We start from the raw sequence: 17,578 nt of genomic DNA, 5'->3' as shown, positions 1-17,578 counted from the left end.
GGAGGTGCGGACGGGTTCACCCGTCCGCGCCTCCCCGCCGCCTCAGCCCCGCTCCCGCCCGGCGGCTCTCAGTCCTTCTCCGGGACTCCCCGAGGTTTAGCGGTGCGTGCGAGGTCTCTGCCTCTCTACCCCCTCGGATGGTTTGGGCAGGGTTGCTGATTGCTGTTAACTGGGTTTTTGTCCTTTAAGTGGAGTTTTGAAAGATTTCCTAGTTGCTGGGTTTCAGGTTGGTTTGGTTTGGTTTGGTTTGGTTTTCCATTCCATAGAATGGTTCGGGTTGGAGGGGACCTTAAAGATCATCTCGTTCCCACCCCCCTGCCCTTGGCAGGGACACCTCCCACCAGACCAGGTTGCTCAAAGCCCCATCCAGCCTGGCCTTGAACACCTCCAGGGATGGGGCAGCCACAGCTTCTCTGGGCAACCTGGGCCAGTGTCTCACCACCCTCACAGTAAAGAATTTCTTCTGAATATCTCAAACTGGACATAAGGAAACCTGTGTTTCTGGTATTTGGGAGTCAATCTGATGTTTTGGTCCTTTTAGGGACCAAATTAATCATTTTTACACCTGCAACCTGGATTTCTTATATTTGGGAGTAAACCTGTTGTTTCAGCCCTTTAAGGGACCAAATGAATCATTTTTACACCTGCAACCTGGATTTCTTATGTTTGAACCTTTGGAGTCAGTCTGATGTTTCAGTCCTTTTAGGGACCCAGTTTATCATTTTTAGACGTGTAAGGTTAAATGAGAGTTCCGTGTATTTTTGGCGGTCAGTCTTTGGGAATGGAAACACGAGTGTGGCACCCATCCCTAGGAGGGAATAGATCTGGGGAGGGAATATATCTGCTGTAAGACCCATACAGGGCCTTACGCACAGTGTCCTGGTATCTTGTTTTAGGAAATGGCCCTGAGCAAGTATTGATCAGAACATGTGCTGTGGCAGAAAACTTCTGGACTCTATTCACGGCTCTGCTTCTGGACTCTATTCACGGCTCTGCATCTGGACTCTATTCATGGCTCTGCGTCTGGACTCGGGCGAATGGTTTGAATTTTCTCCGCTTTTTCAAAATAGTAATAAAAACACATACCCACCTCACAGAATAGAGGCTTCTTCAATGTTTCTAACTCACTCTCAGCTTCTTAAGTAGACAGTCCTGCAAAAGTGCAGAGTACCATTATTTCTGGAGTGTGCCGCCCAGAGGGGAATGTCCCATCTCCCAGCGTAAGTGATAGAAGAAGCCACCCTGGGAAGCAGTTTCTGTCCTTTTACCTTTTCTACATGACACAGCACTGTCATTCTAATTCAGACTGCTATGTGCAGCCTGCCAGGTTGTAAAGGCTTTTTACAACCTGTCACGTCGACTCTGTGAGGATGTAACAGCAGGCAAAATGGACCATGGCTCCCAACATGCTCGTCTGCTCCGCCTTTTAGTAGTGGTGGCAGCAGCTGCATGAGAACGGAAATACTCATACCACCTCAGGCAGCTGGGAAAGGGCAGTGCTGCCATTGCGAAGGACTGCATGTGTAAGAAATGTAATGGAAATGTGCAGCTGTTAATTGTCCAATCGAATAGAATGCAAATTTAATGTAAGGACTTGCAGGATGATGGACTCTGTCTCTGTGGCTTCTTTGTCCTGCTTACTCCTACATGCATTTTAGCACATGGATGGAGAGAGACCCCAAACTCTGATATTTGGGGCAGATTTGGTTACATAGTCACATAAATGTTTTTAAATCAGGGTGAAAGTTGAGCTAGAGCAGGAGGCCGCATTCAGCTCTTCATGACATGCCACAACTACCTGTAAGCAGGAGACTGAAGGAGTGGTTAGAAGAAAATGCACAGCTGTAGCTCTCCAGGAAAGGGCGCATACAGAGGTATGATGGCGTTCCAGGCAGTGTAACTATTGCGTTTTTTGGTGGCTTCAAATCTCCTCCCTGTTTTCAACATAACCATACAGCTAGATGACATTGGAAGGCAGGTCGCTACCAGCTGTCTCTGGTGGGAACTGTTGCAAACACTAGTGACTAGGTGTTGTTGCGGTGCAATACACATCACCTTATTTCCACCTAACAATGTTACCTGCGGTGCCTTTTTGTTTAGTAGCAGCATGGGCAAGGACTGTTGCTCACAGCATAATCTGCCTGCTCCACCTCTGCCCCAACCCAAGGGGGGCTCCCCTGCCAGGGGGGTATTTAGCACACTGAAAATCCCCTGTTAGCAAACGAGATAGGTGCCTGTGTTGGAGCCTGTGGCTAAATTCAGGCCTTAAGCATCAACGCTGCTTTAAAAAGATGGGACTTGCATCTGAGCTGCTTGGCTGTTCCAGAAAGTTCGGTGCTGTTGCTGTCCCACTCTTTTTGCTTGTGGAAGAGCTGTGTGGCTTGGCTGGGCCTGCGTGAGCGTGGACAGGTAGCTCTTGTGCCGGGCCATCTTAAGTCGATGTGGTAAAAAAGGAGGAAGCTGGGAAACACTGTGGTTTTGTCTTGGCCAACTCACAAATCAGACTTCACCCACCCTTTCTTATGCTATATTAATTTTAGCTAAAATGTTTTCGCGGGCTGTTTTGCCCCAATCTAGACAATCCCTTACTGTCTTTCTATAGCAAGTTGATGTTTCCGAATTATGTGTCATGTTGCCACAGTGCAACCATTCAAACCTGATGTCTGTGTAGCCTGGAAAAGTTGTGGTTATTTTGTGCTGGATCAGGCCCAAATTCAGTTGACTTTCTATTTTAAGTCACGTGGTACTGCCTGTTTCATTTATAATCATGTGCCGTATCTTTGGAATGCCACCTAATGTTAAATTACACTAGATTGGGGGTATTTTTATTCATACCCAGTATCTGATTGAAATCTAATTGGCAATATATGAGGTATGCATGTATACATATGCAGATGAATAAGTATTTTCTTAGATCTGTGGGATTTCAGTTGCATTCCGAGGGCATGATTCATTTCCTCCTCTGAAACCCCGGCTACTGGCGCTGAGGGTGTGGAGCTTGCCAGTACAGGCCAAATAGGCGGAGTTGTCCAGGAAAGAGTTGGGCCACAGGACTGTCCAGTGGATGTGCTGAATCAGTGTAATTCACAGGTGGTTTGATCCACATCTTTTCTGAATGTTGCAAACTGCTCTTATATCTGTGCTGATGAATTCCTGGCCCTAGTGAGCACTGACTGAATTATATTTCCCCAGTGCGGAGTGCCTTAGCTAACACAGCTGCCATCATAGGGAAAAAAGGACCAGAAAAAGAGGGCCCACTGCACCCCAAGAGGAGGTCTGCATCAATGACAGCTGTCATTCATAACTCTGACACCTGGATTCTGCCTGCAGATACATGTTAGAGCTGTGATATACCTGTAAGCATGAGAGCCAACAGCGGTGGAGTCATACCAATGCAAATCAGGCCCTTTGTAGATTGCACATTGCCACCTTACAGGTAGTTTTGGGCTCTCTCTGGTTCTGGGTGGCTATATCTGTGTGGCCCTACCTAGATGACGTGCAGAGATCCTTGTGCGTAGTCAGACTACAAGCAAGTGATATATAATAGGCAGAGGAGGAGTTTTCTTTCAGCTTGGTCCTACATCAGTGCTAGGTATGTAGTCCCCGTTCTCATGATTTATGCAATGCCGTTTAGCTAGTGCCACATTAATGTCAGTGGGCGAGTGTTCCTGTATCTCTTGTTCTTGATTACACTTCTATTCCTAGCACTCATCAAAAGTCTCTTGCCTTGCTCCTCACAAAAAAAGAAGTCTAAATAAGTCAAAAAGGCTGTTATTATAATTTCCCATTTGAAATTTATTTTATTAGAAATGTTATTCTCTTGATAAAACAACGATCAGTCTCACTGATCATTACTGATCACCACTGATTGTGCAGTGGTGTTTTAGACTTAATTAATAAATCATGCTTGCCACTTTTCATTTAGAAAGGATTTTGCAGACATAATTAATTAAACCTGACAGTATTCTTGTGGGATAAGTAAGTACTTTGACTTCGTAAGTAGTGACACTCAGACAAACTGGTTATACCACTTTCTCAAGTCTGTGGAAGGACCAAGACTGGAATTTAAAACTTCCTGCTATCTTGACATAATTTAAGAGATGAGACTACCCATCCTTTTCTTATTTCATTCTGATATCCGTGCATGTGATGCCTGAGTTATTGGGAGTGGTTCTGTGGCCTATAGTGTGCAGTGTGGTAGGCTAGACTGTTTTCTGTGTAAAATCTATTACTTGATTTAATGTGGAACACAGTTTTTCCAGTACCTCTATCTGGAACCATCATATGCACATCATCATCGGATGTGTAACGGTCATAATGCTGCTACTAATTCATTCATTCATTCTCCCTGATTGTTTCCTCCGGTATATTCCATTTTAATCGTAGTAGCAGGGCTTTTACAGTGCTTACTAACGGTCTGTCAAGACCAAGATCACGTTATGCAAGACTCTTTACTGAGAGGTGCAAGGTACTCATTGGCCCTTGACTTCTAATCTGCACATGAAAGACGCCTGTGGGAGTGAAGAACACAAAACCAGCTGTTCACAAGGTACCGAGATTAAAAAAGGATGGATCAAAAGTTGATCTGATAAGAATTCAATATTTCTCACTTCTAGAAGTGTTCCTGGACATCAGAGAGAGAAAGGATGAAATATATCACTTAAAATATGAAAGATGTGTATGTTCCTTTTAGAATATTCTAAGTGCCCAGAGATATTAGCAAAGGTAAACTTTGTCCACTGAAGTCACTTCAAGAATTTGAAAACACATCTTTTAAGAACGGGTTTTCTATCTGGTAGACAGTCATGTAGTATCATATATATGAAGACTGGCTCAAGTGGATATATTTTCTTTCACATCTTAATGGATCCCCAACTGTAAATTGCAGATAGTATATTTGTAAGACTTAAATGTGTTACACGCTTTCATACTATTTTTGCAAAGAGGATCAGGATAGGATGAGAAGAAACCTTTATATGCGTGTTCTCAAGACAATAATTAAGATGCTGTATGACATAAGGGAACATTTTTTACTTCAGATACTATGATGTCATACCATTTGACAAAAATGTAATTAACCGTAATGAATCTAAGTTGATATTTGCAAGTGCAGCTTCCTGCCAAATGTCAAGTCATCTGCTTCAGTTTCTTTGTCATCAGCGCAATGGGTAGAGACAGTGTGTTAAGATACCTGATACTGGGTTGGGAGCGGATGGGGGAAAAATACTTATATTACCCTTGTATTAATACAATAGCTACTGTTAAATATACTTATTGTCTCGCAGTGAATGCATAGATATCAGTCTCCTAACAAATCTGTGGTGAATAACTGTATTTTATTCTTCTTATAGCCCACAGTTGGAAATAATGCAGATACTTAGACATAATCAAGATTTTAAAATAGCTGTAAAACTGGTTTTGCCCTCACATTAGTCCCTTTGTTGGGCTTCATATCTTTGTTTCCATCCTATGCAAGGGTGTTTAAACTGTGAGTCCTTTCAGGGAAAGAACATGTACTGCTCTGTGCATATATATGTATTAAACCGGAGAAACTAAAGTCCCTTTTTATTTGGCAGCAATAATTTGAGATGAATGGGCTAATTAGACAACCAGGTAATACTGCAGAAGTTAATGCTTCAGATTCTAAGATTTCTTTAACCTTGTGTCTCCTTCTAGCCTTAGTGCTCAGATTTGGTCTGTTCTGATTAATTTTGACTGCATACAGCTGGAGAGCAGTGACTGGGTTAGTTGCAGTGTACAGTATATTTTATAGGAAAACAATACCAAAAATAGGTCTCTGCCTCTTTACTGTTGCTCTCCCTGTAATGAAGCTAGCTGCTTTTAATTACAGTTTGCAGAGACACTGTGCTGAATTACTTAATCTCTGTGTAAGGACTGGATTCTAGTTTCTTAATTGGCATCTGAATGTTTGGCAACTTCGCAAAAATCCAAAGCTAGGAGTGAGCGTACAGTACAAGATGTGTGGTAGATCTTTATTATCTGTCAGACCCCTGTACCTTAAAGTTTTTAAGAAACAGGAGAGAGTGAACAATGCGTGCCCTTGTAATCTGAGTTTTTCATGCAATTGTGACACTGTTTGCAATAATCTGAAACTCCTAGACCAAAGTTATACTCTTCTTGAAATGATCAGCTGAAGGGGGGAAAAAAAAAAAAAAAGATCAGGTATCCTATTTTGTTTTTCAACTGAGATGAAAGTTGATTTGGAAATGTTCCTTGCTAAAACTGAAGTTGCATTTCCAGTAATTGGGAGGAGCTCCCAAATTACATTACCCCACCCACATCTGTTTGCTTTCGGTTTACCTGAGGAGAGTCTACAAAGAAACTGAAGGAGAAAAGGAGGACAGCAGCAAAAGGAAGAGCGCACAGGACAGGTCGAAGAAGACCAAAATTGAAAGCAGAGTGCCTCAAGCAGGCAAACCCTCATTTTGGGTTACGTTCAGCAGAGATAGCACGTGGTTAGCAGTCTGTGGCACGTTGTGGGTGTTCATAAATCCTGTTTAAAGGAGATCATGTCACTGATTCGTTCGTCCCTTGATGAAATGTTATGAGTCAGATCCTCAGCCTAGTGTAAATTTTCAAAGCTCTGTTGGCTTGAGGGAGAAATGTCTGAAGTTAAGGATCCAGTCTGTAGTGTAGAGAGGCCTCATTCTTTGGGTGCTGAGTTTGACATCGCTTCCTTTTGAGTGAATCATTATAAGCCTCACTTACATTCAGACAACATTGATGTAATAGTAATATTTATCTCCTTGTGTAGAAAATATTCTGCTAGCTTAAAGGGGACCGACAAATAATAATGGTCACAGGGGTTTATTTTTTTCTCTTTAAAAGAAACTATAGAAATCATGTTTAGGGAAAATGGTTGGGGTTTTTTGGCTTTATATAGTAAATTCCAGTTGGAGAATGCTGACTTTATAACATTACAGATGTGCATAGCTTCTTGTTGGCTCAATATTGGAGTGGTTTGCCATTTTGTTTATACAGCATCTTTTTGCACCCGTGCAGTTGAAATTAAATTGTTAGTATGGTGTTTAAGGAATGTCACTGTTGTATTTTGGACTCCCCTCCAGTGTTTCTTCTAATCCTTTCCAAAATAGAGGTAATTATGTGTCATCTATGAGGAATTTGTAATACAGCGTACTGTGCCCCTTGAGGATCTTTCTTAAGTCATATGTATGTGAGGCCTGGAAAAATCATGTCCTCACATGGCTATATTTGAATATTAGCAACATGACAGTAATACAGCTGTGCATTTGTTCCTTCGTGTTCCTGTCTGACTTGGGCTCTGGCCTAGAAGTGATGTCGATGTCAGAATATGCCAGATTACTTGTTTCTCAAAGCAGGGATATGAAGAAGTCTTGCCAGTGTGTGAAAGTCACAGTTGGAAAAATCTTGTTGATGATGATTGGGTTTTTTTCTGCCTGTTGTTCTTCTGTAGCAGGAAGTTGCAGGAACAATTTGTCAGGAGAAGCCTTCATGCCACTTGAACCACGTCTCACATCTGCACAACTGGGCATGGCACCGAAGCATGTTCACTGCATGGTTTGTGCAGGCGGCCCTTTACCTGTAAAGGCTCTACAAGTGATCTTGTGGTTCTCATAACCAAGAATCTTAAATATTGCAGATGTGGCATGAACAATCTTCCTGGCCCTCTGAACCACATACCAAAACTTAGGACTGCCAGACGGACAGCTCATTCTTCAGTGAACCAAGGGAGAAGGGCGCTGTGTGCTTTTTGCAGGTGGGAAGTGACAGTGGCTCCCAGGAATGCTAGCTGTCCATTGTGGGTCAGGGCTAGGCTGAAAGGTGTAACTTCAAGATGTAATGAAGTGTGTAATGTCAACTTTAGTAGCATCTGATAAATTACTCCCTCTCACAGTGGGGATTTATCCAACATAAGCACAGTCTCTCCGTTGGATGTGGGACACAGTGCCAGCACGAGAGCTGTGCTTAAAAACCTTGTAGCCCAGGGGAAACAGGCTGGCAACCTTTCATGTAGTGCTTTGTTGCTGAGGTTTCGAGTGGTGCTTCCTCTCTGCCTCTGTCTAGAGATCCATGCTTTGTGTTCTGCAGTCCATTGTTAAACCCAACTGATGTTTTCCACTTTAGTTGCATAGATTGTGGCTTGTATTTTAACATCACTCTTTAAGTAGTAGTGCCAGGACTTAACATACAAAAATTGTTGTGAGTCCCCACAGAACATAGGATTTGCCAGAATCATGCAATGTTGGCACATGCTAAATTTGTACAATCTCATTTACCTTCTGCTATTTGTTTGTTTGTTTTGGTGGGTTTTGAGCTGCCAGGGGATCAAGCTTGTCTCTGCAAGCACAACTGCCTGACACTTTCTTTATAATTCAAAAACAAAATACGAGGTTTTGATGATATCACCTGTCTGCAGGGATTTAGGGCTTTTCCTAAACTCCCCAAACCCACTGTAAAACTTAAGAGGGGATTTTGTCAGCAACTGGCAAAGACAGACAAGTCATGTATGAAGAACTGGTGCTGCCCAACAAATTCTTCCCGTACTCTAAGGATCACTGGGCTTCTTTAAAGCAGCCGGGCCCCATGAAAGTGGCTTTGCAGTACCCACAAAGAGCGAGGCTTAGCAGACACCGTTTGATCAGAAGGAACTACCTATTGCCACATCGTTCCTTTGCACCCTTGCTTCCGGCTCTCTTCTCTGTCACAAGAGAAGTGTGGTCAGAGCATGCTTGGGAGCCAGGAACTTCTAATTCTGGCTCTAACACCGTCTTCTTCATAACATGAAAGCAGGTGTATGGGTATTTTTAAAGGATTTTTAAAAAATAATCTCTAATTGGGGTGCCCACATTTGGGTATGTAGTCAAAGGGTTACTAGGCCTGATTTTCAGAAGTGGTAAATATCTGTGAATCCTTTTATTCTCAGCTGGGGTTGTAGCTACCCAACAATGAGTAGTCAGGGCAAATTAGTTATTCTTTAGAGGGCTTGAACGTGAATTATTTTACATAAGCTTCTAAGCATTAGGAGACTAATGAGCAGCACTTATATTAAGCACTATTCTTAACAGCAACTGCAGTTTTCACATTGAGGTGCCTTATGAGATGTGAATTTGAGAGGAGGAGAAGGAGGAGGAGGAGAAATGAAGAAAAATTATCTAAAAATGTGGTACAGTAAAGTATAGTCTACAGAGTGTGTGGCTTACAAAGAATGTTGGGAAAATAGGAAGTTTTCATTTCTTTAAAACTCCCCAAAACTCTGTAGTCTTGCAAGACTGAAAATAACTTAATTAATGCTCTTTGCTGGCACTTTAAAATATACTGTCTGCCACTCCATCTTCTCTTTCCCTTTTCTGCTGTCTCTCAGGAGACTAGTTCTCCAGAAAGTGGGTTTTGAGGTTTGGGAGTACTTGTTAAGAAAGATGGGATATGGTAGAACACTTCACAACTGTGTTAGGGTCAGACCTCAGAATAATATTTTCATTTCTGAGGACCCTTCCTCAGCTGACTTTCACAAATGAGGCTTGTGAGGCATCAGTGCCCTTTCAAGACAATCTTACTCTTGTGCCTTTACAAGGAAGAAGCAGATGTATTTTGAAAGGAACCAGTCTACAGAATACGGTTCCAAATAAATTGCGATAGTGGGCATCATACGTGATATTTTGGTCTGCTGTTTGCTGTTGGAGCCCGAGTACTGTGGTCTGTGCTGTTTGCATTGTGCTAAAGTATGCCTGAGTTTCACTCTGACTGCTATCCCCAGGGCCCTCACGAAGAGGAGATTCATATCTCATGAGATTACCCCACTGAGCAAAGAAATGAAATAAATAATATTACTCTTTTAGTTCTGTCAAGGATAGTAGCTCATAGAGCCTTTCAAGGCAGTGTCAGCATGGGCTAGATACTGCATCAGTGCATAAAAAGACATCCTTTACAAGAACAGCGCTGCAAAATGAGGCCAATGTGAGCCTAATGGGTGGTGGAAAACAGTGAGCCTTTTTTTTTCCCCTCCCTAATGCAAGCCTGCAGGGGTTTATTTTCCAGCGTGTGTGAGTCTTGGGGCAAATCAGCTTGCTGAAATTCTTCTACAACAGGAGCTCCAAGTAAATCACTGTAGTACACATCTTATTTGGGAACCAATTAGAGCTTGTGCTGGTTGTTTCTCCTTGGCAGCTTTAATGAATCTATCAACACAGAAGTACTAGGAAATAAAAGATTTTACAGTAGTCTCCATTAGGATGAAGCCCACGGGCTATCCAGTTCCTTCCACAGTACAATACAATGCTTCAAAAAGACGGAAAAGGTTGTTATGATAACTTAGTCTTGTGTGAAGAACCAGGAGAGCTAAAATGAGTTTAATAATTTTATCATACTGTAACTTTAAGGAAGAAGTATTCCTCAGAACAATTGCTCTTCCCTATACCTCAGAAAATCTTGCAAAAGCCCACTTGAAATGTGTCTGTCAATGCAAACTAACTCAAGCAGGTACGGTAAATTTCAAAATCTTGCATTATCATTACAGAGAATAAACTCCCCTTTTTTTTTATTTGTCCATCAGTCCTTTTACCCAATGCCTTAGACATATTTTTATAACCAAATTTCACAGCATATCTCTGATTTACATTATGACATTTGATCATATTTTATCTAAAAATCTCAGATACGCCATGTCATATCATATAATTTCTAGTCTTTGGCAAGGCTGTACAATAACCTCACAATTATCTCTTGTACCCTATTCCCTATCTGGTGCTAGGACTCAGTTTCTGTTTCAGTTAACCCTTTAGTGCACTCCCAACTGATAACATCTGCTTAAGAAAAATAGCATAACGCTGCCCTGAGAAATGGAAGAAGAAAAGGCATAAGCTTAGAGAAGTCAATAAGAAGCTGAAGTTCTCTTGACAAGGGGAGGTCCGTGACTGTGTAAACATGTAGTGCTGGTTTTATTGTTATTGTCCTTTATCATCCCATACGTTGAAACAAAAGAGACTATAATTACCCAATATTAAGCACGTGAGTCATACAAAAGGAAAACATAATATAAAATAGAGTACGGCTGTTTAAAAAGCTACCTATGTTTCTGTTTAGGATTTTTATAGTGATCGTGTAATAGGAACACAGCTTTTTTTGGTGCAATATTTCAAGTCCTGTTTCCACCTTAAGAAAAGGAACTGTTGTATACAAGCCCTTCAAAGCTGATAAGAAAAAATGGAGACTGTGGTTACAGCTACAATGCATCTTATGTACCTGGAAGTGTTCTTAGCTGTGTACCAGGCAATTAAAGATATTTTTAACTTCCAGTCTTTAAAAGGCAATAGAGTTTATCTTTTTTTAATAAAATGGATATTAAAATACTAAGCGTATTTAAAAGGCTATTATAAATAAACAAATAAGCAAACAAGATAGGAACAGGAGTGGAGCTTTGGGATGTCATTATAGGGTGCTCTTAGCGGTTTTTTGTGTGGCACTCTTTCCACCAGAAGAAACTCATTAGACCATGGAAAAGAAAGAATTAGCGCTATTTTATGTAATGTTATTTACTCTTTCATGTTCCGTAGGACCTCATTAGAAGGATGAAAGATGAGTTCCAGCAGTGCATGTGTGTTAATAATAGGCAGCACAAATGAGATTATAATAAGAGAATCCTGGATGATACATAGGGAATTAGAGCCAGGAGCCCATATATAAAAGCAAGCATGTACTCAGTGAAACTTGGTAAGTCTTTGCAGGAGAGGAACCACAAAGGTGGAGGCTGAGTCAAACTCATCAAGCCTCCTAAAAATTACTGATAATCCAAAAAGAGAAGCAAAATCCAGGAGTCCTGAATCTTATTCTCTATGCTATTGTAGGCTTATTTTCACTCTCTTAGAACTTTGTCCTTGAAATTCCTTTTGGGAGAAACTTTTCATTGAAACAGTGTAAATTAAAAAGAAAAAAAAAGGTCGGAGGAAAATCAGAATGGATTTGCTGCTCTTGGGTTATGAAACATTAGAAAAATAGAGTTTGTCTCCAAAATAGATTGTTCTAAATCCCCTCACATATGTGATGCTCAAAGTGTGAAAAGTAGTACCTTTGAGAGGACTGATGATTTTGCATTTTAAAGTAGCTGCCTCTTTTAAGCTTTCCTAGAGAACCTAGGAATTCCAAGAATTCTTTTTCATGTGGCACATGTACTCTTTGCTTATCGTTTAAACAGGGGGACTTCCCTTAAGGATCAGTCTTCAGGGAAACACTTCAGCATGTGTGCAAATTTAAGAGTATGTATCTTCCTTCCATTGAAGTCAATGGAGCTTGAGTAGGTGCTTAAAAGTAAATGTGTTTAAGAGTTTTCTTTAAACAGTGGGACTGTAATATCTGATATATGTGAAGTATTTTAGAGAACAGCGAAGGGCAAAATACATGATTAAAAGATGCAATGAAAATAGATGAAAGGGAGGAAAAAGTTGTGTCGTCTACTATTACACAACTTCTTATCTGTATTTCCAGTAGGTGCCAATCTCTAAAGATAAGCGTACTATACAGCTGCTAGTTTTGGCTGGTGTATTTTTGGCCTACATTTTGTCAGAGAGCGTAAATAATATAAATGATAGATTCATGCCCTGTGTGGTGTAATACGTAATCCGGCATATCAAAGAGTTATGCATTCCAATGGCTGTTGTTACAATACTATAACTTCTGTGATATACAAATTCATGACATGGAAAACTTCAAAACAAATAATAAAATAAAATTATTTACACAGAGACAAAATTGTTGTAAATAATTTTAAATTTTAAATGACTTGCACTTGCCTTCCTAAGTACCGATGATTCCTACCCGTAGTAACGTCCTAGTAAAAAACCTGGAAATCGTTTATTTTAATCTTTTATGTAGATGATTATTTAAGAATGCATTTCAGTCTGCACCAAAAGGTACCATTAGCGTAAATGTTTTCATTCTGCTGAAATACATCTTAAGAGGAAGAGAATTTAAAAACTTGCTAGCGTTTTGTACTGACATTTTACTTTAATTTCACGGAGAAGTTGTAACTGCATAGCAGCCGCAGCCAGAAACTGGGTGGCGGGATAGCTGGGGCTGGAGTGGGGATCAAGCAACACTGGACCGGACTGTTAAGGATGGAGGTTGTGATTTGGCTAGGAAAGGCTGTCCAACCTGGGAGCTGCAGAAAGAAACACAGCAGGCAACGGGACTGGGGCTGGGACTGGCTGAAAAACTAGGGGAAAGTGGGAACGGTTTGGCATGAAAATCAAGAGGATGAAAGACAGGGAGAGGTACAAGGAGAAAGGTGGTGAAAAATGGAACTGCCTTGAGCAAATACATTGAATCAAGGAGGGTTGTAGGGAATACGAAATCATAAAATGGACAGCAGGCTGGGAGCTGAGGCAGAGAATAGGATTGAGGACACAGAAGGTGAGTGCAAAGGGTGGCTGGAGGCTCGATGAGTGAGAGGAGAGCGAGGATCTGAAGGAGAATAGGAAGGGAGAATTGGGCCTTGAAGGAGATGTGTGGAAGTAGGAGTCAGGTGAACATTGTAGATAAATAAAGCCAGTCTTCTATGCTCCTTCCTTCACTGAAATGTCTGAGGAGCTTTTAGGATAAAATTAATAACAACCCCAACTTCCCCTAGGTAATAGTGGGGGACCTTTCCCTATTTGTTGAGCTGGAACTGGACTAAGCCGTTTGGATTTTTAGTTTGTGCCTTTGAGGGGGGGATAGGAAAGAAAGATTTTTTTCTTTGATCAGAGACCATTTGGAGTTTGGTGATAAACAAACTGTGAACGTCTCTTATAGTGGAAAGCCTGTTTCAAATGTTTCTGGAAGATACCTGCAACGTTGCTTAAAAACAATCATACTCTGGACTCACTTTCCTTTGTCCAGATAACCTCAAAAAAGGCACAGTTCATCTGGGTTTTGTTCTGGGGCTTGTAATCTGTGCTGCTGCAGTTGTTTGTAGATCTTCAGGCAGTCTGTGATCTTACCGGGGCTGATCTGTTAGCTCTTTGGCCTACGGGGCCAGTGCCTTATACTGGCATTTGAAGCTGACCAGCTGTTTGGAGGACTTGAGCTTGAAGCATTTGCTCCAAAGCAACAGTTTGGGGTTTTTTTCAGTAAAAATTTTGAAACGGTATTTTCAGCTTGATACAGTGAGTTGCAACTGATCCAGCCTAATACAAAAAATGCCTGTCTTTGCCCAGAGTCTCCTGGGCAAGATGAGAGAGACAGTTTACCAACAAGGTGAAGGTGACAGAAAGTACTTTTTGGAAATGTATGCTACTTGGACAGCCGAAATGAGCATGAGCTGTGGAAATCTGCCTCTTTTTGCTGAGTGAGGGCTGTGTACTTTCTGTGAAAGGTGCTAAAAACATCTCTGACAACTTCTGATTTGAATGTTACTCTTTTATGTCTAGTATCACTTGAGTTGTCTTTGGCTCCAATCTGGACCAGCTGTTTTCCATCCTGATCTTATTCCCTGTAGCGATCTGGACATGTTCGCAGCAGCGGTGGTTACACTGGGTGAGTATGAGGTACTGCAGTTGTCCTTGGCGTGTTATTGTCGGTTAAACCAGTGGAATCTCATTAGGTTAGATTTCTTCACGGCCGCTGAAGGGTGGAAGATCCCTGTGGTCTGCAGAGATAAAGGCCTTTGGAAAGGAGGAGCGAACGCTTATCAGCGCTGCTGGTGAACGAAAGAGGTCTGAGAGTCTTTTTAGTGTGGGGCCAGCTCTTTCTGCAGCGTCCTATTGGCACACAAATAGCATTTATGGTAAAGCTTAAAGGGCTGCCCCAGGGTTGGACCTGTTCCAATCACCCTGGAAAGGCAGGTTTTTAATGGCGTTAATCAGCAAGCATGAAACGAGAGTGCAAAAGTTGATAACCATAGAATCATAGAACAGTTTGGGTTGGAAGGGACCTTTAAAGGCCATCTAGTCCACACCTCCTGCAACGAGCAGGGACATCTTCAACTAGATCACGTTGCTCAGAGCCTCGTCCAGCCTGACCTTGAATGTTTCCAGGGATGGGGTATCTACCACCTCTCTGGGCAACCTGTGCCAGTGCCTCACCACCCTCATTGTAAAGAACTTCTTCCTAATGTCTAATCTAAACCTACCCTGCTCTAGTTTAAAACCATTGCCCCTCGTCCTATCACTACATGCCCTTGCAAACAGCCCCTCCCCATGTCTCCTGTAGGCCCCCTTCAGGTACTGGAAGGGGCTATAAGGTCTCCCCGGAGCCTTCTCTTCTCGGGGCTGCACAACCCCAACTTTCTCAGCCTGTCCTCACAGCAGAGGTGCTCCAGCCCTCAGATCATCTTCGTGGCCCTCCTCTGGACCCGTTCCAATGGGTCCTTCTTACGTTGGGGGCCCCAGAGCTGGACACAGTACTCCAGGTGGGGTCTCACGAGAGCAGAGCAGAGGGGCAGAATCACCTTGCTTGACCTGCTGGCCATGCTTCTTGTGATGCAGCCCAGGATGGGGTTGGCTTTCTGGGCTGCGAGCTCACATTGCCGGCTCATGTTGAGTTTCTCATCCACCAACATGCCCAAGTCTTTCTCGGCAGGGCTGCTCTCAACCCCTTTACCCCCCAGCCTGGATTGATACCGGGCTTCCCCTGACCCAGGTGCAGGACCTTGCACTTGGCCTTGTTGAACCTTATGTAGATATAAAATATTGGCACGGTTTTCCCTTGGCTGGCTTTCCCTGGTTTCAGGGCGGGCAGTTACCCCCTCGGTCCCGCCTGCGCTATTTCCGAAGCGTTTTGCATCGGCCGGAGCTCGCCGGGGCGGGGGCGGGGGGGTGGTGGGTGGCCCTTGAGACGAGACGAAGCCCTGCCGGGTCCCCCCCGTCCCCGTGGATCTCCGCGGGGGGACGGGACAGCCCCCGCGCCCCGCCCACGCCGCTGACGTCATGGAATTCCAGGGCGCTTCCGCCAATGGCGGGGTTGGGGCGCCGCCCACGCGTGTCGGCGTCAGCCCCGGGGCGGCGGTGGTTGTGGCGGCGTGGGGGGGGCGGCGGGAGGGAGAGGTGCGCCTCCGGTTCGCCGCAGGTGACCGCGGGGCTCGGTGGCGCCGGAGCTGGCGAGCTCCGGGAGAAGGCGGCGGGGGCGGGGTATCACCGGGGATCGGTGGAGGCACGTCCGCCGCGCGTCTTCCGCGCTGAAGCTGGCAGGGGCCGTCTACGAGTGATTAAATCGCTGGGCAGCTTCTTGCGACCGGGAACCGGGGCTGCCGGCTTCCAACTTTTCCAGCTGCTCCTTCCCCGGTGCGTGCGTTGTGGTGGGAATTGGTGCCAATTGCCGTGCCCGGCTTTTAGAGCGCCCAGGGTATTTGCTAATTAGTGTACAGCTCTGAGATCTCTTTCTGGCTGTCCGGTAACCTGCTGTTCTCTCCTAAAATACTATCAATAGATAAATCACTCTGCTAATTCCTCTGTAAGAATAACTAAAAGCCTTTGTAGTTTCTTTTTCCTGACAGTCACCTCTGGTAGGGTCAGAGGTGTGTGTCTGGTACGTCTCCACCAGCCTGCGTAGTGCAGCCCGCTGGGTTTATCTGAGTGCCAAAGCAGCCTGTATCTATTTTAGCAGGGTGTTCTGCCTACGATAACACTCTTTTCCTCATCAGGTTTGATTAGCCCCGAGCAAATTGCTCTGCTCACATGGATGAACTACTACTGGTGCTTGGATGTCTCTGCACAGAACTGCATTACATCACCGCCCATAATAAAGATTTTGCAAATCAAATACAGTTCCTTCTTATACCCCGATGACAGACAAGATGGTGGCACCAGTTTGCTTGGGTACAGAACTCGACTCTGTCGTTGAAATGTAGTTAAGAAAATTGCGAGCGACTGTTCGGTCATATTAGAGTAGAGGTAACTTTCCTGTAGGGCGTTTTGTTTCTGACGTTAACAGAAAACAAAGAGCGAATTTTCTTGTTAAAAAACATGGCAGCTGATATAACTGGATGGGATCAGCCGGCAAAGACAGTGCGAAACTTTTCTAATGGCTGCACTTCAAACTTGAAGTAGTTTGACAGCACTGGTACAGGGAACGAGTTCCCAAACATCAGCTTTTCCTTGTCGACCATTGTGTCCGCAGTTTGTTTCTGAGTCGGAAGTAACCGCGACTGTCCCCTCCTGCCGCCCAGCTCTTAACTTTGCAGGACGAGGAACATGGCACTTCCACGGCGGGTCCTCGCCGGCTTAGCCCTGACAGGCCTCTTGACGCGGAGAACTTTGGCGTTGCTTCTATGTATAGAAAAAACAAACCCCAAAACCAAAAAAAAAAAAACCAAAACCCACCCCAAAAAAATAGCCCACCCAAAATTAAGAAAACCCACCCCAAACCAAGAAAACACACCCAAAACCAAAAAAACCCCACCCAAAAAGGTGCGCTCTGGGGGGGGGGCGATGCCGAGGTGCCTCATACTTCGGTGGGGTCAAGCGCTAGGCCTGCCTCTCTCCGCCGCGCTGCGGCTGCCGGCAGCCCCGTGCCCCCGCTCCTCCGGGGCTCTTTTCCCGGGTTCCCCGCCGTACGGCTACGGGTACGGCTGGTGGGGGGGGGTGGACGACCGGGGGCCTGCGTGCCG

General features: G+C 43.8%; 1 long non-coding RNA gene across 1 annotated transcript; it reads left to right on the top strand.

Annotated features, from left to right (window-relative positions):
• The first annotated feature begins 47 nt into the window (after positions 1 to 47).
• On the top strand, positions 48 to 17,193 carry LOC141740019 (uncharacterized). The gene is made up of 4 exons (XR_012585857.1): positions 48 to 226; positions 897 to 1,040; positions 14,403 to 14,508; positions 16,613 to 17,193. It is a non-coding gene; the product is annotated as an uncharacterized LOC141740019 (long non-coding RNA).
• Positions 17,194 to 17,578: the final 385 nt, after the last annotated feature.

This window comes from Larus michahellis, chromosome 3 (genome assembly GCF_964199755.1).
Source record: "Larus michahellis chromosome 3, bLarMic1.1, whole genome shotgun sequence".
Classification (NCBI taxonomy): domain Eukaryota; kingdom Metazoa; phylum Chordata; class Aves; order Charadriiformes; family Laridae; genus Larus; species Larus michahellis.
This window is presented reverse-complemented; position numbering and strand designations above follow the sequence as displayed.